General features: G+C 38.5%; 1 long non-coding RNA gene across 2 annotated transcripts in view; it reads right to left on the bottom strand.

Moving 5' to 3' along the window:
• Positions 1–1,034: 1,034 nt before the first annotated feature.
• The window catches only part of LOC137646945 (uncharacterized), a 31,010-nt gene continuing 7,074 nt past the window's right edge, over positions 1,035–24,970 (bottom strand). The window contains exons 2-5 of one of the 2 annotated variants that reach the window (XR_011045502.1): positions 24,358–24,593; positions 20,091–20,212; positions 13,713–13,910; positions 1,035–1,611 (exon numbers count right to left, since the gene is read on the bottom strand). This is a non-coding gene — a long non-coding RNA (uncharacterized lncRNA). The remainder of the gene's footprint in view (positions 1,612–13,712; positions 13,911–20,090; positions 20,213–24,357; positions 24,594–24,970) is intronic. The other variant, XR_011045501.1, reaches the window with a different exon arrangement.

Raw genomic sequence — 24,970 nt, 5'->3', positions numbered from 1 at the left:
AATGTAATCTGGAAAATTTACCTTGTAACAGATGCTGTAATGAAATGTAAAACTATGTATGAGGTTTATGGAAAACTGTAACTTTTGAAAGATAATAAAGTTTCATTTTGCACTGTATTGCTTGCTTTAATTTCTAATCCATTATAAAATTTAATTTAAAAAAAAAAATTTGCAAACATGGTTCACTCATTGGAATTAGCAATTATTACAAAACTTGAGTAAATTACATAGCTCATTATCTAAAAATAATTTTGGAATATAGTATATAAAGAAAATGATCCACGGTAGTCTCAAGTTTTTGAAAATATTTGAAGTTCAATCCATTTCAAAATTAATATTTTGCAATTAAGTTAAAGACAAAATGATCCATGATAGTTTTCTTTTATAAAAATTATTTGAAGTTGAAATAGCAGATTAGTAATCTCTATGATCATTTGTTGAACAATTATATTCAGTCTTGTTTATTAAGAGCTGAATTTAAATAGCAAAATCTAAAAGGGGTAAATCTCTTCAAAATATATTTCTCCAAATGAAACACTTTGGTGTGTCTAAGTAATTAGAGCCAGGGTAAGAGGGCCATTCGCTCGTAAACAAAGTAATTTGAGGCCTTTAGCAAGCCCCTATACCCGTACTTTTGGCACATGTAACCTTTTACCTAAGACAACCCTTACTTCATATTCCATCGTTGGGAAATGATACTTTTCGTTCAACATGACCACAAAATACACGAGCATATCATCATGAATACTTGAGTTATGGCTGAAGGTTTCCCATTTTCTGTGAACTCAGACATACACTCAAACTCTCTACATAACTCTGGTTCCTCGGTTCATTTGCCTCAGAGGGTGGAGGAAGACCTCTGCCCTGATTGCCTTCTGCTGGGAACCTCACTCGGACCCTAGAGCCAAGTTGCAAAGCTGGCTCCAGGAGAAACAAAAAAAAATATATTTTTTTTTTTCATTTTTAATAAAAAAAAAAGTTTCTTAGCGAAGGGGGGCTGAGGATTTTTTAAAATTTAAATAAAAGAGCGTCCGTAGATTGGGTGTCATTTTATTGTATTTAATAATAAAGTTTTAAAGTACAAAAATATTATAAAAGTATTTTTTCCTCCTTAATATGGTAGAACTTAGCTCTTCATTTGGTTACTTTTCTACCTGTAACAGTAAGAAAAAATTCATCTTGAAGTTATAAAATAATCCACAAGTCTGAGCATTTTCTTCTTTGCTAAAAGTAACATCCACTGTCGCCTCGCTACAGGGATATTTAATTTAATAGATATGACCATATATCAATCACACCCATATTGCTAAAGCGGTGTAATATGACTTAAAACTGCTATTAAAGAATTACTAGCAGTTTTAAGTCATTTCACCGCTTTAGCAATATGGGTGTGATTGATATATGGTCATATCTATTAAATTAAATATCCCTGTAGCGAGGCGACAGTGGATGTTACTTTTAGCAAAGAAGAATATGCTCAGACTTGTAGATTTTTATAACTTTTCGACGACTTCTTTTCTTACTGTTAAAACAGGTACTAAAGTCACAAACAGCTGCTGAATAAACTGCATCTCTGTAGATTGTGGTTTTCTCTTGCATTCATCGACAGTTCTGAAATAGATAAAACTAACATCACTTCAATGGCCAGCAAAGAGACGAGTATTAGAGAACTCTAGATACTAAAATACTCTTGAAAAAAATCGGGAGTAAATATTCTTAGATGAAAAAGTAAACTCTTATAGACAAAATGTTCTACAGGCAAATTATCTAAACGTGATTTCAGTTACATCTGATGTTTTAATTATTGTTGCCGTTTGTTATTTTTAATTGTATCCCTTTAATTTAAATAATATCGTGTTCATACTAATCTTATTCACATTGAAGCAAGAAAAATTGAGAGAGAGAGAGAGAGAGAGAGAGAGAGAGAGAGAGAGAGAGAGAGAGAGAGAGAGCGAGCAGGTATGTAACAATGAGAATACTTGCATAGTTGAAAGGTGGAGATACTTATGCATAGTTGCAAGGTGGAGGTATATGTGCATAGTTGAAAGATGGAGGTACGTATTCATAGTTTAAATGAAGGTATGCGAGCTTAGTTCAAAGGTGGAGTTGTGTGTTCTTAGTTGATTTTGCATAGTTGAAAGGTGGAAGTACTTGCGCATATTGAAAGGTGGAGGTACATGTACATAGTTGAAAGGTGGATGTGTGTGCTTGGTTAAAAGATGGAGGTGTGTGTGCATAGTTGAAAGGTGGAGGTACGTGTGCATAGTTGAAAGGTGGATGTACATGTGCATAGTTGAAAGGTGGATGTGTGTGCATAGTTAAAAGGTAGAAGTATGTGTGCATAGTTGAGAGGTGGAGGTGTGTGTGCATAGTTGAGAGGTGGAGGTACGTGTGCATAGTTGAGAGGTGGAGGTACGTGTGCATAGTTGAGAGGTGGAGGTGTGTGTGCATAGTTGAGAGGTGGAGGTGTGTGTGCATAGTTGAGAGGTGGAGGTACGTGTGCATAGTTAAAAGGTGGAGATATGTGTGCAGAGTTAAAAAGGTGGAGGTATGTGTGCAGAGTTAAAAAGGTGGAGGTATGTGTGCAGAGTTAAAAAGGTGGAGCTACGAGTGCATAGTTGAAAGGTGGAGGTACGTGTGCATAGTTAAAAGGTGGAGGTACGTGTGCAGAGTTAAAAAGGTGGAGGTACTTGTGCAGAGTTGAAAGGTGGAGGTATGTGTGCAGAGTCGAAAAGGTGGAGGTACTTGTGCAAAGTTAAAAGGTGGAGGTACTTGTGCAAAGTTAAAAGGTGGAGGTACTTGTGCAAAGTTAAAAGGTGGAGGTACGTGTGCAGAGTTGAAAAGGTGGAGGTACTTCTGCATAGTTGAAAGGTGGAGGTACTTGTGCATAGTTGAAAGGTGGAGGTACTTGTGCAGAGTTGAAAGGTGGAGGTATGTGTGCAAAGTTAAAAGGTGGAGGTACTTGTGCAAAGTTAAAAGGTGGAGGTACGTGTGCAGAGTTGAAAAGGTGGAGGTACTTCTGCATAGTTGAGAGGTGGAGGTGTGTGTGCATAGTTGAGAGGTGGAGGTGTGTGTGCATAGTTGAGAGGTGGAGGTACGTGTGCATAGTTAAAAGGTGGAGATATGTGTGCAGAGTTAAAAAGGTGGAGGTATGTGTGCAGAGTTAAAAAGGTGGAGGTATGTGTGCAGAGTTAAAAAGGTGGAGCTACGAGTGCATAGTTGAAAGGTGGAGGTACGTGTGCATAGTTAAAAGGTGGAGGTACGTGTGCAGAGTTAAAAAGGTGGAGGTACTTGTGCAGAGTTGAAAGGTGGAGGTATGTGTGCAGAGTCGAAAAGGTGGAGGTACTTGTGCAAAGTTAAAAGGTGGAGGTACTTGTGCAAAGTTAAAAGGTGGAGGTACTTGTGCAAAGTTAAAAGGTGGAGGTACGTGTGCAGAGTTGAAAAGGTGGAGGTACTTCTGCATAGTTGAAAGGTGGAGGTACTTGTGCATAGTTGAAAGGTGGAGGTACTTGTGCAGAGTTGAAAGGTGGAGGTATGTGTGCAAAGTTAAAAGGTGGAGGTACTTGTGCAAAGTTAAAAGGTGGAGGTACGTGTGCAGAGTTGAAAAGGTGGAGGTACTTCTGCATAGTTGAAAGGTGGAGGTACGTGTGAAGAGTTGAAAAGGTGGAGGTACTTGTGCAGAGTTGAAAGGTGGAGGTACGTGTGCAGAGTTAAGAAGGTGGAGGTACTTGTGCATAGTTGAAAGGTGGAGGTACTTATGCAGAGTTGAAAGGTGGAGGTACGTGTGCAGAGTTGAAAAGGTGGAGGTACTTGTGCATAGTTGAAAGGTGGAGGTACTTGTGCAGAGTTGAAAGGTGGAGGTGCGTGTGCATAGTTGAAAGGTGGAGGTACTTGTGCAGAGTTGAAAGGTGGAGGTACGTGTGCAGAGTTAAGAAGGTGGAGGTACTTGTGCATAGTTGAAAGGTGGAGGTACTTATGCAGAGTTGAAAAGGTGGAGGTCCGTGTGCATAGTTGAAAAGTGGAGGTACTTGTGCAGAGTTGAAAGGTGGAGGTGCATGTGCATAGTTGAAAGGTGGAGGTACTTGTGCAGAGTTGAAAGGTGGAGGTACGTGTGCAGAGTTGAAAGGTGGAGGTACGTGTGCAGAGTTGAAAGGTGGAGGTACTTGTGCAGAGTTGAAAAGGTGGAGGTGCGTGTGCATAGTTGAAAGGTGAAGGTGCGTGTGCATAGTTGAAAGGTGGAGGTACTTGTGCAGAGTTGAAAGGTGGAAGTACGTGTGCATAGTTGAAAGGTGGAGGTACGTGTGCATAGTTGAAAGGTGGAGGTACTTGTGCAGAGTTGAAAGGTGGAGGTACTTGTGCAGAGTTGAAAGGTGGAGGTACTTGTGCAGAGTTGAAAGGTGGAGGTACGTGTGCATAGTTGAAAGGTGGAGGTACGTGTGCATAGTTGAAAAGGTGGAAGTACGTGTGCAGAGTTGAAAAGGTGGAGGTACTTGTGCATAGTTGAAAGGTGGAGGTGTGTGTGCATATTTGAAAGGTGGAGGTAGCCTACTTGGGCAGAGTTGAAAGGTGGAGGTACGTGTGCAGATTTGAAAGGTGGAGGTGCGTGTGCATATTTGAAAGGTGGAGGTGCGTGTGCATAGTTGAAAGGTGGAGGTACGTGTCCAGAGTTGAAAGGTGGAGGTACTTGTGCATAGTTGAAAGGTGGAGGTACTTGTGCATAGTTGAAAGGTGGAGGTACTTGTGCATAGTTGAAAGGTGGAGGTACTTCTGCAGAGTTGAAAGGTGGAAGTACGTGTGCAGAGTTGAAAGGTGGAGGTACTTGTGCATAGTTGAAAGGTGGAGGTACGTGTGCATATTTGAAAGGTGGAGGTAGCCTACTTGTGCAGAGTTGAAAGGTGGAGGTACGTGTGCATATTTGAAAGGTGGAGGTGCGTGTGCATAGTTGAAAGGTGGAGGTGCGTGTGCAGAGTTGAAAGGTGGAGGTACGTGTGCAGAGTTGAAAGGTGGAGGTGCGTGTGCATATTTGAAAGGTGGAGGTACGTGTGCAGAGTTGAAAGGTGGCGGTACGTGTGCATAGTTGAAAGGTGGAGGTACGTGTGCATAGTTGAAAGGTGGAGGTACGTGTCCAGAGTTGAAAGGTGGAGGTACTTGTGCAGAGTTGAAAGGTGGAGGTGCGTGTGCAGAGTTGAAAGGTGGAGGTACGTGTGCATAGTTGAGAGGTGGAGGTGTGTGTGCATAGTTGAAAGGTGGAGGTACGTGTGCATAGTTGAGAGGTGGAGGTGTGTGTGCATAGTTGAAAGGTGGAGGTACGTGTGCATAGTTCAAAGGTGGAGGTACGTGTGCATAGTTAAAAGGTGGATGTGTGTACATAGTTGAAAGGTGGAGGTATGTGTGCATAGTTAAAAGGTGGATGTGTGCGCATAGTTTAAAGGTGGAGGTGTGTGTGCATAGTTAAAAGGTGGATGTGTGTGCATAGTTAAAAGGTGGATGTGTGCGCATAGTTTAAAGGTGGATGTGTGCGCATAGTTTAAAGGTGGAGGTATGTGTGCATAGTTAAAAGGTGGAGGTAAGTGTGCATACTTAAAAGGTGGAGGTACGTGTGCATAGTTTAAAGGTGGAGGTACATGTGCATAGTTGAAAGGTGGAGGTACATGTACATAGTTGAAAGGTGGATGTGTGTGCATAGTTTAAAGGTGGAGGTAAGTGTGCATAGTTGAAAGGTGGAGGTATGTGTGCATAGTTAAAAGGTGGATGTGTGTGCATAGGTGAGAGGTGGAGGTAAGTGTGCATAGTTGAAAGTTGGAGGTAAGTGTGCATAGTTGAAAGGTGGAGGAACATGTGCACAGTTGAAAGGTGGAGGTACGTTTGCATATTTGAAAGGTGGAGGTATGTGTGCATAGTTAAAAGGTGGATGTGTGTGCATAGTTAAAAGGTGGATGTGTGTGCATAGTTGAAAGGTGGAGGTGTGTGTGCATAGTTAAAAGGTGGAGGTATGTGTGCATAGTTGAAAGGTGGAGGTATGTGTGCATAGTTAAAAGGTGGATGTGTGTGCATAGTTTAAAGGTGGAGGTATGTGTGCATAGTTAAAAGGTGGATGTGTGTGCATAGTTGAAAGGTGGAGGTATGTGTGCATAGTTAAAAGGTGGATGTGTGTGCATAGTTGAAAGGTGGAGGTATGTGTGCATAGTTAAAAGGTGGATGTGTGTGCATAGTTGAAAGGTGGAGGTATGTGTGCATAGTTAAAAGGTGGAGGTGTGTGCATAGTTTAAAAGTGGATGTGTGTGCATAGTTTAAAGGTGGAGGTATGTGTGCATAGTTTAAAAGTGGATGTGTGTGCATAGTTTAAAGGTGGAGGTATGTGTGCATAGTTAAAAGGTGGAGGTGTGTGTGCATAGTTGAGAGGTGGAGGTAAGTGTGCATATTTGAAAGGTGGAGGTAAGTGTGCATAGTTGAAAGGTGGAGGTACGTGTGCATTTTTGAAAGGTGGAGGTACGTGTGCATAGTTGAAAGGTGGAGGTACGTGTGCATTTTTGAAAGGTGGAGGTACGTGTGCATAGTTGAAAGGTGGAGGTACGTGTGCATAGTTGAAAGGTGGAGGTACGTGTGCATAGTTGAAAGGTGGAAGTAAGTGTGCATAGTTTAAAGGTGGAGGTATGTGTGCATAGTTGAAAGGTGGGTGTGTGTGTGCATAGTTGAAAGGTGATTGTGTGTGTGCATAGTTGAAAGGTGGAAGTAAGTGTGCATAGTTTAAAGGTGGAGGTATGTGTGCATAGTTAAAAGGTGGATGTGTGTGCATAGTTGAAAGGTGGAGGTGTGTGTGCATAGTTGAAAGGTGGAGGTGTGTGTGTGCATAGTTGAAAGGTGGAGGTACGTGTTCAGAGTTGAAAGGTGGAAGTAAGTGTGCATAGTTTAAAGGTGGAGGTATGTGTGCATAGTTTAAAGGTGGATGTGTGTGCATAGTTGAAAGGTGGAGGTACGTGTGCATAATTAAAAGGTGGATGTGTGTGCATAGTTTAAAGGTGGATGTGTGTGCATATTTGAAATGTGGAGGTACGTGTTCAGAGTTGAAAAGTGGAGGTACGTGTGCTAGTTCAAAGGAAGGTACGTGTGCTTAGTTCAAATGTGGAGGTGTGTATGCTTAGTTGGAAGGTGGAGGTACGTTTGCATCCATGAAAGATGGAGGTACGTGTGCATAGTTAAATGGTTGAAAGGTTGAGGTATTTGGGCATAGTTGTAAGGTCGAGGTAAGCGTGCATAGTTAAAGGTATAGGTACGTGTGCATAGTTAAAGGTATAGGTACGTGTGCATAGTTGAAAAGTATAGGTACGTGTGCATAGTTAAAGGTATAGGTACGTGTGCATAGTTGAAATGTATAGGTACGTGTGCATAGTTGAAAGGCGGAGGTACGTTCACATAGTTGAAAGGTATAGGTACGTATGCATAGTTGAAAGGTGAAGGCACGTTCGCATAGCTGAAAAGTATAGGTACGTATGCATAGTTGAAAGGTGGAGGTGCGTATGCATATTGAAAAGTGTAGGTGTATGTGTATAGTTGAAAAATGGAAGTATGTGTGCATAGTTGAAAGGTGGAGGTATGTAAGAGAGAGAGAGAGAGAGAGAGAGAGAGAGAGAGAGAGAGAGATGTGTGTGTTTTACTATCTTGTGTGATGTCTAGCAAGTTTAATTTGTATAATTTATATTATTATTGAAAAACATCAGAATTAACAGCAAAGATAAAGTAAATAGATTCACTGATTAATCATAGAATGTTTTAAATAGCTCCCCCATGACCAAAATGCATTGAAACACGTTTGCAAGGATAACCAGGAAATTAATTCAGAACTGCAAAAGTTGGATTTTCAGTCAAAGAATATTATCCAGGTTCGGTAAAATATTAGGTTTTCTATTTTTGTTTTTCTGGTTGCTTAAAAACAATTCTCAGCTAAATAAATGCTTTATACATATCTCAGATTCAAACCACGTTAAGCAAGTTTATTTTGGTTTTCACTTTTGGTCAAGTTATATATTTAGAAAAGAAATTATTGATAAACTTCCAACAGTACACGAAATGGGTAGATTCACTAGTATGGATTCAAATAAACATTTAGCTACATTCATCTCAATTCACAGTACGATGAATTCATAAATTACAATTTCAATTTGCTGCATGACTTATTTCATTAAAATCGTACATTACGTCTAGCACAGAGATATATAGATTTTATATTTCTAGCATAGTAACCATCATTTTATCTCGATTATAATTTCCAAAAATAAACAGGTTTAAGGCTAATACTGACTTTAATGTGCTGAACATGCAATTGCAGACAGACGTTCTATGCAATAAAAAGTTTTCTGATCGCAAAAAATTCGAAATTAGATTTTCGAGCTCAAAAGCATGAGGTCGTTTTACGAGCTTTTCTCAAAGTGCAAATAAGCTTTTATTACAGATAACAATTCACGAAAATTATGTGTTAGTAAATACATATATTTAGTGGCAATTTTTATTAACCTGGCAATTGGAAATAGAAGTGTATATACCTTCAGAAATTTCGCAATGAATTTTATCATTTGTAATGAATCATTTCCGGGGAAACTGTCAAATCAATGATTAATGTCCCAAATCTCTCGGCAATGACTGAACCATCGTTTAAAGAGAAATGCGATAATGTAAAATATATAGTAAGCTAATGACGAATGTTTTAAAAGGGGTAAATTGGGTGAATTTGAAAATATTCTTACATTCGTTAACTAGTACGTTTGTGAAAAGAGAAAAATGCAGTTGTTTAACAAAGTAGCTTATTTTCAAATAAACCAAACAAGCACAACTGAATGGCAGGACTGAAACAATCTTTGGAAAATGTGATTACATCAATACATTCCAGTTAATTATACACAAATGAAAATAGAAATGGTATTTAAAGAAAAATCATCAAAGGAGAAGAAAACGATGAAAATAGACTTGGGAACGGAAGAATAGAAAGATATCAGTCGAATCTAAAAGAAAGACATAAATCGAATCTAAAAGAAAGAATCACGCACCAAACACATCTATACAAATGCATTAGAAAAAAAAACTGAAGTCCTTAAAACACACACTATGGAAAAACAAAGTGATTATTAAAGTCACGGACGAGCCCTTAGAAATTTCCATTGATATAATGACTGTCCATATAAAAGACAGCCCTTTTGCAACAACATTGGCATATCTCTTCTATTTATCATGACCTAGTATAGCCTGCCCACCACACGAGTGTAATTCTAAGATATCCCCCTTTTCTTCAATACACTCGTATCTCAACAATCCATCACCTCTATTTAATTATTACTAACTTATCATTACAAGATTATAATAATTATATCTTTTTTCCTCTTTATTTCGAAATTATCACGACACTTCAATAAATGATCGATCAACTACGATAACATTACGAACCTGGTCTCTTCGTCTCAGGCTTATTTTTTTTAATCCTCCTATATAAAGATTAAAAGATCACGCCAACCTTTGCTTCCTTTGAAACATTTCTATTCTACAAATAAGGCAAATTTCTTACTCTCATTCCTGTCAAGTATCTGATGCTTTCTTCATTCCTGAAATTTACACTTAAATGCCTCACCATTACCATTCATCCACCATTTATATCCATTCTAACTTCTGTGATAAAATTCATCTCCAGTTTCCTATGTAAGGGGTAATGGGCAAGGGAGGATTTCTCCCATATCCAACAGCTCATATGTCACATTCAAAATGAAAACTGGATACTGAAACTAATAAAATTTGCATCATTTATAGAAAGCTTCAAGGGATGGATTTGAGGTGGTCTACGGAAGCCATAGGTTGGAAATATATTAAGAGGGGGCTCAGGGTTTTGAACTGGCATATATGAACACCTGGTTTCAGAAATTGGAGAAGCACCTGATAACCTATGAAAATGGAGGAGTTGACAAAAAACAATGTGATGAATTGTAAAGTGATTTGGGAGAAGCTTGTGTTAAACGATATAGACTGGTATTGATGTATTTTGAAATGAGAGGTAAAAAACCAGAGAAGAGAAATAGGAGAACTAGAATGAAGGTTTGGGACTTAAAGAGAAAAGGGTGAGCAATATATATATATATATATATATATATATATATATATATATATATATATATATATATATATATATATATATATATATATATATATATATATATATATACAGAGAGAGAGAGAGAGAGAGAGAGAGAGAGAGAGAGAGAGAGAGAGAGAGAGAGAGAGAGAGAGAGAGAGAGAGAGAGTGAACTTGAGAGAGTGGACAGGGTAACGCAAGTGGAAAATATCTGAATGGGTATGAAAGACCTATGTATAGGGAAAGCCGAGGAATTAGTGGAAGAACAAGCGGGCATGGTGTGTCGAAAGGAGAAAATAGTAGTGGAACAGGGGTGCAATTGTCAGTTAAAAGAAAATCGATGGCATTTGAGGGCTGAAAAGTACGACATGCACAGAGCGAAGAGGAACGGTACAGAGAAGATGAAAAAAAAAATCTAAGAGGAAAGTAGGTACAGTGTAGCTATTGGGAGAGAGGTAGAACAATTGAATTTAAGACTGGGAACGAAGGAAAAAAATATCTACATGATTTCAAACTTGAGGAAAAGGACAAGACTGGATTTGGGGCAACTGGGAGTTATCATGGATAGAGATTGAAATACATTGCACTGGGATGCATATATTAACAGAAAGAAAATATATTTTGAACAACTATTGAATACTGAAAATAAGAGTGAACAACTATTGAATACTGAAAATAAGAGGCACTGGGAGAAGTACAAAGGGTGGAGGGGCCAGTGATGGAAATAGGGAATAGAAAATTGATGGGGGGGGGGGGGGGATTGAGCAAAATGAAAAATGGCAAAGCACCAGATCCGTCAGTTTTAAATTGAAATTGTTAAGGTACTAGTTAGAGAGAGAGGGGGAGGAGAATAGATGCTAATTTATTAAGAGCAGTATGGGAGGAGGAAATAATGCCTAAAGACTGGGAGGAGTCTTAATGGTATTTATAATTAAGCAGAAAGGTGATATCATGGGTTGTGGTTACTATAGGGGAATTAAACTAACAGAGCATGGTTTGAAAGGTTTTTAGAAGGTATTAGATGAGAGATTGAGATGGTGAAGATTAAAAAAACAGCAGTATGGACTCATGAGGGGGAAGAGGGACTGTAGATGTCATCTTCATATTAAGACAACCACAGGAAAGAGACCAAAAGGTGACCAGAAGTTCTCTTGTGCTTTTGTAGATCTAGAGAAAGCTTATGATAGAATATCAAGAGAAGAGCAGTGATGTTCTGGTGCTTAAAGAAAAGTCCTAGAGAAGTTGGATATAATGGTAGATGTAATGTACAGAAGAATAAGTACTAAAGTAATAACAAGTGCTGGCGAAACAAACCTTTGAAGTTAGTGTTGGATTACACCAGGGGTGAGCATTAATCCCGTTTTCATTTGTGGTGGTCATGGATGTGTTAATTGAAGAGATCATAAAGAGAGTTGTGTGGTAGTTGATATATGCAGATGCTTTGGTGATTACTGGTTAAAATGAGGAAGGCCTACAGAGCAGGACTGTAGAGTGGCACGAGACTTGGAAAGGGGTGGCTTTAGAGTAAATGTGGATAAGAGAGAAGCTATGGTGAGCAGTAAGGAAGGTAGAGACAGGATAGCTATGCAGAAAAGTAGAAGTGCAGTTATAAGTCAAGACCGAGGATATGAGGCTGAAGTTAAGAATAGGATAAGGACAGCTTGGGGGAAGTAGAGTGAGGTAGTAGGAGTGGTTTGGGATAAGAAAATGCCAATCAAGCTAAAAGTCGAGATTTATTGCACAGTGATAAGACCAGTGTTAATGTATATATAGGAAACGTAGCCTCTAAGATAAAAAGAGGAAGCTAAACTTGAGAGAACAGAGATAAGAAGGCTGAGGTGGATTATGGGAATATCACTGCTTGAAAGATTGGAATGAGATGATATGGGCATGGGTTGAGGATGGATTGGGGAGGGGGGGGGGGAGTGAGGAGGGCTTGGGAGAAGATCAAGAGGGGGGGGGGAGTGAGGAGGGCTTGGGAGAAGATCAAGAGGGAGGGAGTGAGGAGGTCTTGGGAGAAGATCAAGAGGGAGGGAGTGAGGAGGGCTTGGGAGAAGATCAAGAGGGAGGGAGTGAGGAGGGCTTGGGAGAAGATCAAGAGGGAGGGAGTGAGGAGGGCTTGGGAGAAGATCAAGAGGGGGGGGGGAGTGAGGAAGGCTTGGGAGAAGATCAAGAGGGGGGGAGTGAGGAAGGCTTGGGAGAAGATCAAGAGGGGGGGAGTGAGGAGGGCTTGGGAGAAGATCAAGAGGTAGGAAGAGATATGGCTAGATAAGGTGAAGGATGATACATAAAGATGAGGTTTGGTGGAAGAGGATGCCGTGGATAGAAGAAATTGGAAAGTGTGCATCAGGCAACGACCCCTTAATTTAGGGATAACAGTGGGAAAGAAGATAGAAAGCTTCAATTTCGATTAAAAATAAGTTTTATCGTACCTCATATCAACGTTAACTTTCTTCACAAAGTATTTCTCAAACTGCTCCTCCATGGGTTCATAAGTAACATTAACCCTTATTTTATACCACAACACACACATGCGTTCTCACAAGAGAGAGAGAGAGAGAGAGAGAGAGAGAGAGAGAGAGAGAGAGAGAGAGAGAGAGAGAGAGAGATCTATAGCCTCTTATTTAAGACAATTCGAGAAAATTTATTTGAAACCAAGCACAATGCTTTTAGGGAAGTATCATCATGTACAAACGTTCATGGAAACTGCAATCATTTCACAGTACAAATGAAAGGAAACTTGATAAAATTTAATGCGAACGAAAATTTATACTCGCTATGGCTTGCAAATGTGAGAAAACGGCGAAGAGTTTCAAGAGTTGTGAAACCAAAAAGTCGTGCATCAAACTCTTGAATGTTGAAAATAGCGTTAATTTTACGTACCTTTACTGTATTTTTTAATTTTACAGTGAATGGTTATCAAACCCTTTAATCTTAAAAATGGGGTTCATTTTACGTACTATTACTGTATTTTTTATTTTACAATGAATGGATGTAATATGCTTTAGAAGTAAAATGGACTTATCAGCATAAGTACAGACTTAACATCTCTACGAAGAAACATCGAGCATGATAAAAAATAATCTGAATCATTGGAGTTAACTTTCGCAGAAATTGGAAAATAATGACAATGACGAATTTCTATTATGAATGACAATATATCGGCTTGGGGTCAAAGGGTTGAGTATAAACGCATGCGAAACATTTTACATGTAAAACCTTTCAAGATAATCAAGAGCTGTACGAGTAGTTCGCTCGTAGCACTTGTTAAGTATCGATATAATAAATTTTTGAGATATTCAACCGCCAATTCCAAAGATTTTTTTTTTTTTTTTTTATAAAATTATACAGTTTATGTACTATAAGGTACTTTCTTGAATAGATTCGATTAAATTTGGACAAATCTGCCTGGGAAACATTTATCAGTCAAAATGTACAGTAATGCGTAAGTTTTGTTAAAACTCGTCATTTCTGAAGTTATATAAGCTATCACAACTAGATACTACTCATCAATGATTAAGACAAATTTATCGAACAAATCAACTGACTTGAATGACTGACAAACAAATTTTTTTGCTCAACTTGTTTTTAATATACTTACACAAAACTATTCCTTTCTATCAATGATGGAGCATCAAGCTGGTTTGGCAATAGGTTTTTGAGCCAATGGACAAACGGTTGAAGACAACATTTTTAAGTATGAGTGTCTGTTCCTTTTCTGCCAGTATCATGTCTATGATGCTTGTTGGTTTATCCTTACAGGGAAGATTTCAATACTTGCAGAACTTAGAACTGGCTTCTGTAAAGAAAGATTTTTTAAATGGCAGATTCAAATAAATTGACATAGGTTCTCTACAGAAAGAATTTTTTCAAGGGCAGATTCAAATAAATTGCAATAGAAGAACCGTTGAAATAGTCTAACAAATAAGCTGTTTATGTAATTAAAAAGTATGGAAGAACTGCATCACCACTGCAGTATTATTAAACAATCATCCATTATACAATAAAACAATTGTTAAGCTTACGCAACTGAGATTTCCTGTGTAATGGTACCTTAAAAACGATAAGAACCTTTTCTACTTTTCATGGGTAACCTACTTACTTTAAACTTGTATCATTTTAACGTTATTCTTCTTATTCCATATGAACGTCTTCTCATGTTAAAAAAAATCTGGTAAGCTTCAAATGACAATTGTATATATGAAAATATTTAATCATAATATTCTGAGATTTTGTCATGATGTCTGATGCCTGTAGATCTATACAAATAACAACTATAGAAAAGGGACAGAAACTAAAATGATTGTATTCCACTTTATATTCAAACCTTATAACCTCTCAATCTGCCTTTATTAATTTTCAAATTCTGAAACTGTCCAACTATCAATATTATTGATATTATAAGCCAAGAAACATTGTTGTAAAAGTTCTGGGAACCTAACGTGGGAAGCAGGCCAGTAAATATAAAGAAAAAAAAAAACAAAGGATAGAAGATCGCCAAGACAACAACAAAAATATATGACTGTGTTCGAAGATTTTAAATTGTTTTTGGGTTATGTAACAAGGCCTGTCTAAGGTTTAAAAGCCAGTGATGACTGGCAGAGGCTTGCAAGGAACACTGACATTGCCCTATCAAGCAGGACAATGCCCAAGAGACTGACCATATATATATATATATATATATATATATATATATATATATATATATATATATATATATATATATATATATATATATATATACGATCAGCGCTCAAGCCCACTCTCCACCCAAGGTAAGATCAAGGAGGGCCAGCAATGGCTGCTGAAGACTCAGCAGATAGACCTCTATGCTCTCACAAACACCCATCCTTAGCTCACAAGGATGGTGATGTTGCAGGGACCAAAGGCACTAGCAGGACTTGAACTCCAGTCTGGCGATAACCAACAAAAGGTGTTACCAATACACCACCACAACCAATGAGCTTGTGAGGATATTCAGTGCCCAAGCACAATTGGTAAAAAAACGGTATAGTTAAACTGTGGAGGAAAAAAGTTAAATAGCAAGCTAAAAGAAAGGAAGTGGGAATGGAGGTAAGGTGAAAGAATAAAAGAATTGGGAGTGGAGGTAGGGTAAAAGAATAAAAGAATTGGAAACGGAGGTAAAGGTAGGAGGATATAAAGGAAGTGGGAGTAGAGTAAGGTAGGAGGAGATATAGGATATGGGGATGGAGTAAAGTAGGAGAAGATAAAGGATAAGGGAGCGGAGGTACGGTAGGGGGATAAAAAGTAAGTGGGAGTAGAATAAGGAAGGAGGCTATAATGAAAGTGGGAGTGAGGGTAAGGTAAGAGGATGTAAAGGAAGTGGGGTGAGGGGTAAGGTAGGAGGATGTAAAGGAAGTGGGGTGAGGGGTTAGGAAGGAGGATGTAAGGGAAGTGGAAGTGGAGTAAGGTAGGAGGATATAAAGGATATGGGAGAAGTGGTACAGTATGGGGATAGAAAGGAAGTGGGAGTAGAATAAGGTAGAAGGATATACAGGATATAGAGTGGAGGTACAGTAGGGGGATAGAAAGGAAGTGGGAGTAGAATAAGGTAGGAGGATATAATTAAATTGTGAGTGATGGGGTAAGGTAGGAGGATAAAAAGAAGTGGGAGTAGAGTAAAATAGGAGGATATAAAGAAGTGGGAACAGAAAGAAGATGGGATGATATAAAAGAAGACATAGGATGGATGTAAAGTAGGAGGATTAAAAGGAAAGGGAAGTGAAGCAAGGTTGGAAGATATAAAGGAAAGGGAAGTGAAGTAAGGTAAGAGAAGTGGGAGTGGAGTAAGGTTGGAGGATATAATGAAAGTGGAAAATGAGATAAAATAGGATGGTATAAAGGAAGACGTGGGAAAGAATGTATGGTAGTAGGATAAAAAGGAAGTGGAAGTGGAGTAAGGTTGGAGGATATAAAGGAAGTGGAAGTGGAGTAAGGTTGGAGGATATAAAGGAAGTGAAGTGGAGTAAGGTTGGAGGATATAAAGGAAGTGAAGTGGAGTAAGGTTGGAGGATATAAAGGATGTGGAAGTGGAGTAAGGTTGGAGGATATAAAGGAAGTGAAGTGGAGTAAGGTTGGAGGATATAAAGGAAGTGAAGTGGAGTAAGGTTGGAGGATATAAAGGATGTGGAAGTGGAGTAAGGTTGGAGGATATAAAGGATGTGGAAGTGGAGTAAGGATGGAGGATATAAAGGATGTGGAAGTGGAGTAAGGATGGAGGATATAAAGGATGTGGAAGTGGAGTAAGGATGGAGGATATAAAGGATGTGGAAGTGGAGTAAGGATGAAGGATATAAAGGAAGTGGGAGTTGGAGGTAGGGTAGGAGGATAAAAAGGAAGTGGGAGTTAGAGGTAAGGTAGAAGGATAAAAAGGAAGTGGGAATGAAGTAAGGTAGGAGGATATAAAAGAAGTGAGTGGAGTGAGGAGGATATAAGGAAGTGGGATTGGAGGTAAGGTAGGAGGATAAAAAGGAAGTGGGGATGGAGTAAGGTAGGAGAATATATAGGAAGTGGGAATGGAGTAAGGTAGGAGGATATAAATGAAATGGGAGCAGAGGTACGGTAGGAGAATAGAAAGGAAGTAGGGACAGAGGTAAGGTAGGAGGATATAAAGGAAGAGGGAGTGGAATAAGGTAGGAGGATATATAGGAAGTAGGAGTGGAGTAAGGTAGCTGGATATATAGGAAGTGGGTGTGGAGTAAGGTAGCAGGATATATAGAGAGTAGGAGTGGAGTATGGAAGGAATATATAAAGGAAGTAGGAGTGGAGTAAGGTTGGAGGGTATAAAGAAACTGGGAGTGGAGTAAGGGGAATATAAAGGAACTGGGAGTGGATGTAAGGTAGAAGGACAAAGGAAAAAGGAGTGGAGGTAAAATAGGAGGATATAATGGTAGTGAGAATGGAGTAAGGTTGGAGGTTACAAAGGAAGTGGGATTGGAGATAATGTAGATGGTTAGGAGTGGAGATATGATAGAAGGGTAGGAGTGGAGGTAAGGTATTAGGATAGAAGTAAAGGTTAGGAGGAGGATAGGAGTGGAGGTAAGGTAGGATAGGATAGGATTGGAGGTATGGTATGATAGGATAGGAATGGAGGTAAGGTAGGAGGATATACTAAAGTGTAAATGGAAGTATAGCAGGAGGATATAAGGGAAGTGGAAGGTCTGGTAGGAGGATATAAGGGAAGTGGGAGGTCTGGTAGGAGGATATAAGGGAAGTGGGAGGTCTGGTAGGAGGATATAAGGGAAGTGGGATTGGGGGTCTGGTAGGAGGATATAAGGGAAGTGGGAGGTCTGGTAGGAGGATATAAGGGAAGTGGGAGGTCTGGTAGGAGGATATAAGGGAAGTGGGGTTGGGGGTCTGGTAGGAGGATATAAGGGAAGTGGGATTGGGGGTCTGGTAGGAGGATATAAGGGAAGTGGGAGTGGGGGATATGGTAATAGAATATAAAGAAAGTGGAAGTGGAGGTGAGATAATAGGAAATAAAGTACGTGGGAGTATAGGTAAGGAAGGAGGATATAAAGAACGTGGGAGTGGAGGTAAGGTAGGAATATATAAAGGAAGTGGGAACACAGTAAGGTAGGAGGATAAAAAAGGCAGTTGAAGTGGAAGTAAGGTAAGAGGGTATAAAGGAAGTGAGATTGGTAAGGTAAGAGGGTATAAAGGAAGTGAGATTGGTAAGGTAAGAGGGTATAAAGGAAGTGAGATTGGTAAGGTATGATATGAAGGAAATGGGATTGGTAAAGTAGGAGGATAAAGAAGTAGGATTGGTAAGGTAGGAGGATAAAGAAGTAGGATTGGTAAGGTAGGAGGATAAAGTAGTAGGATTGGTAAGGTAGGAGGATAAAGAAGTAGGATTGGTAAGGTAGGAGGATATAAAGGAAGTTTGAGCAGAGGTAAAGTAGGGAGATACAAAGGAAGAGGGGGTGGAGAAAGGCAAGAGGATATAAAGGAAGTGGAAACAGAGGAAAGGTAGGAGGATATAAAGGAAGTGGGAGCAAAAATAAGGTAAGAGGATATAAAGGAAGTAGGAGTAAAAATAAGGTAAGAGGATATAAAGGAAGTGGGGGCAAAAATAAGGTAAGAGGATATAAAGGATGTGCGAGCAGAGTGACGTGGGAAGATATAGAACAAGTGAAGGCAAAGGTAAGGTAGGATGATATAAAGGAAGTGGGAGCGCAGGTAAGGTAGGAGGATAGAAAGGAAGTAGGGACAGAGGTAAGGTAGGAGAATATAAAGGAAGTGGGACTGGAGTAAGGTAGGAGGTTATGAAAGAAGTGGGAGTGGAGTATGGAATTAGTATACAAAGGATATGGGATAGGAGGTACGGTAGGAAGATAGAAAGGAAGTAGGAGCAGATGTAAGGTAGGATGATATAAAGTAGGAGGAGGATATAAAGGAAGGAGGACTGGAGTAAGGTAGGAGGATATAAAGGATATGGGAGTGGAGGTACGTTGGGAGGAATGAAAGGAAGTAGGGGCATAAGTAAGCTAGGAGGATATAAAGGAAGTGGGATTGGAGTAAGGTAGGAGGATATAAAGGAAGTGGGGGTGGAGTAAGGTAGGAGGATATAAAGGAAGTGGGAGTGGAGTAAGGTAGGAGGATATAAAGGAAGTGGGAGTGGAGTAAGGTAGGAGGATATAAAGGAAGTGGGAGTGGAGTAAGGTAGGAGGATATAAAGGAAGTGGGAGTGGAGTAAGGTAGGAGGATATAAAGGAAGTGGGAGTGGAGTAAGGTAGGGGGATATAAAGGAATTGGAAGCAGAGTAAGGTAGGATTATATAAAGGAAGTGGGAGAAGAGGCAAGGTTGGAGGATATAAAGGAAGTGAGAGAGAAGTTAAGGTAGCAGGATATAAATGAAGTGGGAGTGGAGTAAGATAGGAGAATATAAATGATATGGGAGTGAAAGTACGGTAGGAGGATAGAAAGGAAGTAGGAGGATATAAAGGAAGTGGGTGGAAGTAGAGTAAAGTTGGAGGATATAAAGGAAGTGAAAGCAGAGTAAAGTTGGAGGATATAAAGGAAGTGGAAGCAGAGTAAAGTTGGAGGATATAAAGGAAGTGAAAGCAGAGTAAAGTTGGAGGATATAAAGGAAGTGGAAGCAGAGTAAAGTTGGAGGATATAAAGGAAGTGGAAGCAGAGTAAAGTTGGAGGATATAAAGGAAGTGGAAGCAGAGTAAAGTAGGAGGATATTTTGTAACAAATTGGTTTAGTTATGGAAATGTTTGCAATATGGAGGGGGGAGGACACTAACAAGGTAATATCCAGCCAGGAAGCCAGTAATTAACAGGGAAATGTGTCATATAACGGGCAAAGTATACAGAAGCTAATTTACCTCAAAAGAAACTGACCAGTTAAGCCAGTGCATATAACCCAAACACCCAACCTCAATTTATAAATTACAAGACCATCGATCTGTAGTTTGCCATAATTAGTCTTACACTAATAACAAATGGTTATGAATTACAACTAGTTTCATGCAACGTATGGTTTAAAAATGCAATGAATTTTTCATGCTCTCACCCAAGAGTCATTCTCAAACTATCCCCCCGCACCTTCTCTGTCACAGCAAAATATAATTTTCATTTAATAACCAACGTGTGAGAATCGTAGTGTTGTCATGTTAATTAGTAATAATGAATAGTATAGCAACTCACAAAATATAATAAAATGAAATAAAATTGAAAACAGAAAACTTAATTCCATAAGCAAATTATAGTAGTCTTTACTTATAATCTTTAACTTTAGTTTATCAACAAATTTATAATTATCTGTTAACTTCTTCGACTTTACATTACCGGGCTTATTAAGGTGATTAAAATTTGGGATTGTATACTAAATATACTTCAGGAATTTGAACACACTTTTTTGACTAAATACTTAACAGGGAAGTAAACAGATCTGGCATTTCAATGAGCTACAATTTGCATAATATAATTATTAAATTTGTATAAATCTGTACTTGCCAATTTTGAAGAAACTTTTCATCTGAAGGGAACATGGCCGACACAAGAAAATAAAATTTTCAAATCCACAGAAATCGCTATACAGGTCCAGTCAATCTTCCTTCAAAGTAGAAATTTTCTGAAAGAGGAAAGAAAAATATTTAGATCAAAGAAAGGTAACTATTCTAGGTACAGAGTTGAACATCACAAAAAGTCTTACGTATACTTCTATGCTGGTGTGTTTGGTGGTGAATTTTATGCATTAGCAGGAATAGAACAATTACTTTCATTTATTATAAATAGATTATTAAATGTGCAGTAACTTTCAAAGTTTCCACTCCAGATAAACAAAAATGATCTTGAGATCTCAGTAAAATTTTGAAATACTCAAAAGCAGATGTGCTGGGTGAGCCACACGAGCTTATTTTAGACTTGAAGGCTAATATTTAAATCCTGCTGAAAATCCCGAGTATTTTAGTATGTAATTTACAAGTATATTACTCTTGGACAACATATGCTACATTAAAACTTTTGAAGTGTTCTATAAAATTCCTGGCTAACCTTAATTCTATGAGCCTATGCTACACACTTGTAAAATTATTTCACATTGATTCCCCTGATCTCAACTTAGGTATTAGTGTTACATCCTTCCAAGTAAATGAGGAAAAATCAAGTGATGTAACTAAGTGCCTACCGACCCAGGCTTACTAACATGCCATACTAAGAGTTTTAATGGTTATTCATAACATCTTAACAACACAGCTTCTTAACTACCGCTAACCATAGTTCCTTTTCAAGCAAGTCCTCATGTTGGGTTAAATTTTTGTCTTCCCACCAAGAACCAGAAGTAATTAATGAGCTATTTAACATTCTCCCTATAGTAGAGAAGAAGTTTAAATAATCAATCTACATTTGGTCATGTTAGGGGACAGCCATTCATTCAAGGTTAATGAAGGTGAAACTCCGGGAATATGAAATTTAGATAATGCATCCGTTTGTGCTAGTTATACTGTAAATTGTCCGTGACTTCTGCGAACAGACCATCTGCTCTTGATTCATGGAGTCACAATAAAAAAATAAGATTACTGGCCAACATGCCAACAGCCACAACTATGGGCATACTCCTTCCTACACCATCAGGTACCTAAAGGCCTCTTCTAAGAATGTTCCAAATGTTTTTTTCCAAAAACACCATTATGACCGCCCAAATCTAGATGATAATCTTGAAATTGTAAAAAACCAGAAGGATGACGAAAACCTACAGCAACTCTGGGCTCCCAGACTCTAACCCTATTGTAGAGAGATTTTTTCATAGATGACAGCGAGAAAACCATTGCCTGCGGGACAGGTATCAGAAGACCTAGCCTCTATCTTCAGTTACTTTTGAGAAACGGCTTTTAACTTAGACCATAATTTATCACACCCGTGAGTCTGGTTAGAGGGCAATACAGACAAACATTGAGAAATGAGCTTGCAAATGTCTTCCTTGTCAGACATCCAAGTTCAATCATCCAAGGCATACTGAAACTGGGATAGAATTCAAGAAAACCAATCATTACCTTGCTCATACTCACATCTACATTTAAGGGCCCCCACACACTCAACTCCACTACACGGGGTATAAGAACGTTTATACCATCATCGACTGAAATACCAGGTGGCCCAAGGCAACATTTGTAACAGCAGATGTCGGAAAGCACTTTCATTTAATACGTATCAAATTTATTTTTCAATGTTAGCTTAGGGTAATGGGGCATTGCAAGGCCCAATAAGTAAGGATACGGCAATTCAGGCCAAGTTGGGTGGTGGTACTGTACAATATTTCAGGTTAGTGCGCATCCCATTAATTTCCTGGAAACTAAAATACATCGGTGGTCCGTCACCATAGAAAAAGTTATTGTAATTCCTCCCTTTTTACTGTTCCTCTAACTTTGACCTGTCCTGATAGTTTCAATATTCATCTAGTGAAATATAGGTTTTTCTAGCACACTTTCATCTGTTTTAAACTGTTTTGTGGTCTTTTTTACAGGAAATTGTTAGGATTTTTACCGAGGGGAAATATGCCCCAACTCAAAATGAATAATTTTCAATTACCTTTGCATATCAAGTCAGAGCGAAAAACATGAAAACCCACATTTTAACAGTGTTATGCTGAGCAGTTGCCAGATTGTTGTCCTCGTTCACATCAAATGAACTTATGGCAGCAAAAGGCAATCATCTGCGTTTATATTGTACCTTTACTGTTTCTTCTAGAATCCTCACATTCTTATGGGTAACTTGGGCAGATGTTTAACATTCACTCTTAGGGGTCATAGAAAAAGCAAAAGGCCGGCAGGCATGCAAGATATTGTCACACCTGCAGTTATTCTGTGAGTGAGGCAGAGTGTAGATGGTGTAGTGAGGGATAGGCAATTGAACATTGATGATTGGAAGCACGCAGTGAGAATGGCAGTAAGTGCAAGGCCTAATGCCAAGAGAACAGTAAATAATTAAAGTTATTGCTTTAATCATTCATTTCACCAGCCTCCCTAGCAAATAATGCAAGTCCACATAACTCCAACCTACGAATGTTGTACTTTACTTTGATGGCTGCTTTTCCGGTCCCATACAGCAGGGGAATCCCACTCTCTACAGGACCTCCACTTTCGTTTTACCTTGTTCGTTGAGGGTATTTAACGTTTCATATCGCGTATTGTTCATTTATGTTAAATCGTCACTGTTGTATGACTGTTGAAATAAGAAAATCTTCAGTTTCCTCTTGAAAACCTTAATATCTTCAATCATTCGAATGTTTCGTGGGAGCTTATTATAAAGTCTCGGGGCCGCATATTTAAAGGCTCTGGAGCCTAAAATAGACAAATCTTGGTTCCAACAGACAGCATATTTTAACATCTTTTACGGCTTTAAAAACTGGAATACGATATAATTATATGTTTTGAACGTTTTTTTTTTTTTTTTATAAAACATTCTTACGGAAATCCATACTTTTTGAGTTATGATGGGTCGACCACCATAACTGAAAAACTATGGTTTTGCGATAAAAATCATTAATTAAAGTTCGATAAACCTTAAAATATACCGTGCACCAGTCTAATAGTATGATGTTTATTTATAAATAAAGTTTAAACTTTCCTCCGGTCATCGTAATAAAAAAAAGACACCGCTATGTAAACAGTAATAATTAGTAATGAAACCCTGTCAAGACACTGGAGCTCTTCTTTGCCAGGACTTCAGAACACATAGAAAACGTGACATTCCTTCCCATTTTCTATAAAGACTCTTGTGACTGTTCATCGTATTACAAATACCTTCTTATTCAATCATTATTGAGCTAATGATTTAATGATTTTTGCTCTGCCGTATGCTTGCTTCACTCGGCTTTTAACTTGGCTCATTACTCCCATGTTCTGGCAAGAAAATTTTTCGCTACGCGTGTTAACCCCGTGGACTAGTATTTCAGAGTTAATTATCAATTATCGAACTTCAAATTTCATTGCCTCGGTTATTATTACCAAGCGATTCATGGCTATGAGATATAAACTTAAGTAATGAGGATTTATTGAAATATGCGGGTTGAATTAGTTTGGGGGAAAATTGTTAACTTGTAAAACAAAATTCAATAATTATGGTAATTGTGACTTTATAAACCATATCTACTTACTGTTACCTCAATGTAAAATTACTTAAGACAATACTCAAAAGACGTGACAACCACCATTATATGAACTTGCATTGCACTATGATCTCGACTAGAGCACAGCTATCACCTCGAAATATTTTTGAAGATTGTGCCAGTATCCTATTTCTTAATCTAAATGAATTTTAAGTTGAAGTTCATATATGGCAAATAAAACAGTTCAATTTCGTACTTGGTTACAGGCTGAAGAGTAAACTTTGCCATAACCTACATTAAGACAATATTTGAACCGGTTCTGTAATATTACTAAACATATCAAGAATTTAAATCAAATCCTGATGGGCAGATTAAGAGTTCTGATAATTGTTAGGTCCCTGAGTTTCACTATAAGCTCAAGTATTCAAGGATACCTGTAGTTATTGTCGATGCTTAGTTTAAATTTATGATATTAGGAGGAGTATTTGGAAAAAAAATGCAAATACTCAAAACCGCTACCTGTCGGGCTAGTAACCTGAATCAATTTTCAAAATGGACGGACTGACCGGCTTTCACTGAGCATTTCTAGAAACCAATAACACGAAAAATGCACTATTTCAATATATCGAAGGATTTATAGGAATAGCTATTATATTTAAGGATTGACTTACTTCTGTTTCAGCGGTTGCAGATTGCCGAAATGCGGCATAATCACGAAAATGATAGCGTGACATTCTCCTCTGACTTCACAGAACAAAATGACCTCCTCTCTGGGAAAGACGGGGAGTGTGACGTCACTGGGTGTAATGACGTAAAACTGGACTATCTTCTTTGCATATTTTTACAGTACACCTGGCCACTTATGAAGTCATGCTAGAGGTGCCGTAATCAAGACCAGAGGTTTGTTCTGGAAAAGTAAATAAGATAAGTTGCTTCAGTATAAAAATATGGATTACCACTTACAGGACATATTATTATTATTATTATTACTACCCAAGCTACAACCCTAGTTGGAAAAGCAAGATTGCTATAAGCCCAGGGGCTCCAACAGGGAAAAATAGCCCAGTGAGGAAAGGAAATAAGGAAATAAATAAATGAAGAGAACAAATTAACAATAAATCATTCTAAAATAAGAAACAACGTCAAAACAGACATGTGCGCCTAGACATTATAATAAACTGCCAACTGAAATGAAGCATCTAAAGAGAGCAATTGCATTTAAGAAGAAACTAAAGACATTACTTTTCACAAGATCAGATGATTTGGAAGATGCGACAATCAAAG

This window comes from Palaemon carinicauda, chromosome 9 (genome assembly GCF_036898095.1).
Source record: "Palaemon carinicauda isolate YSFRI2023 chromosome 9, ASM3689809v2, whole genome shotgun sequence".
Lineage (NCBI taxonomy): Eukaryota > Metazoa > Arthropoda > Malacostraca > Decapoda > Palaemonidae > Palaemon > Palaemon carinicauda.
Note: the sequence above shows the minus strand (reverse complement) of the source record. Positions and strands in the feature narration are given on the sequence as shown.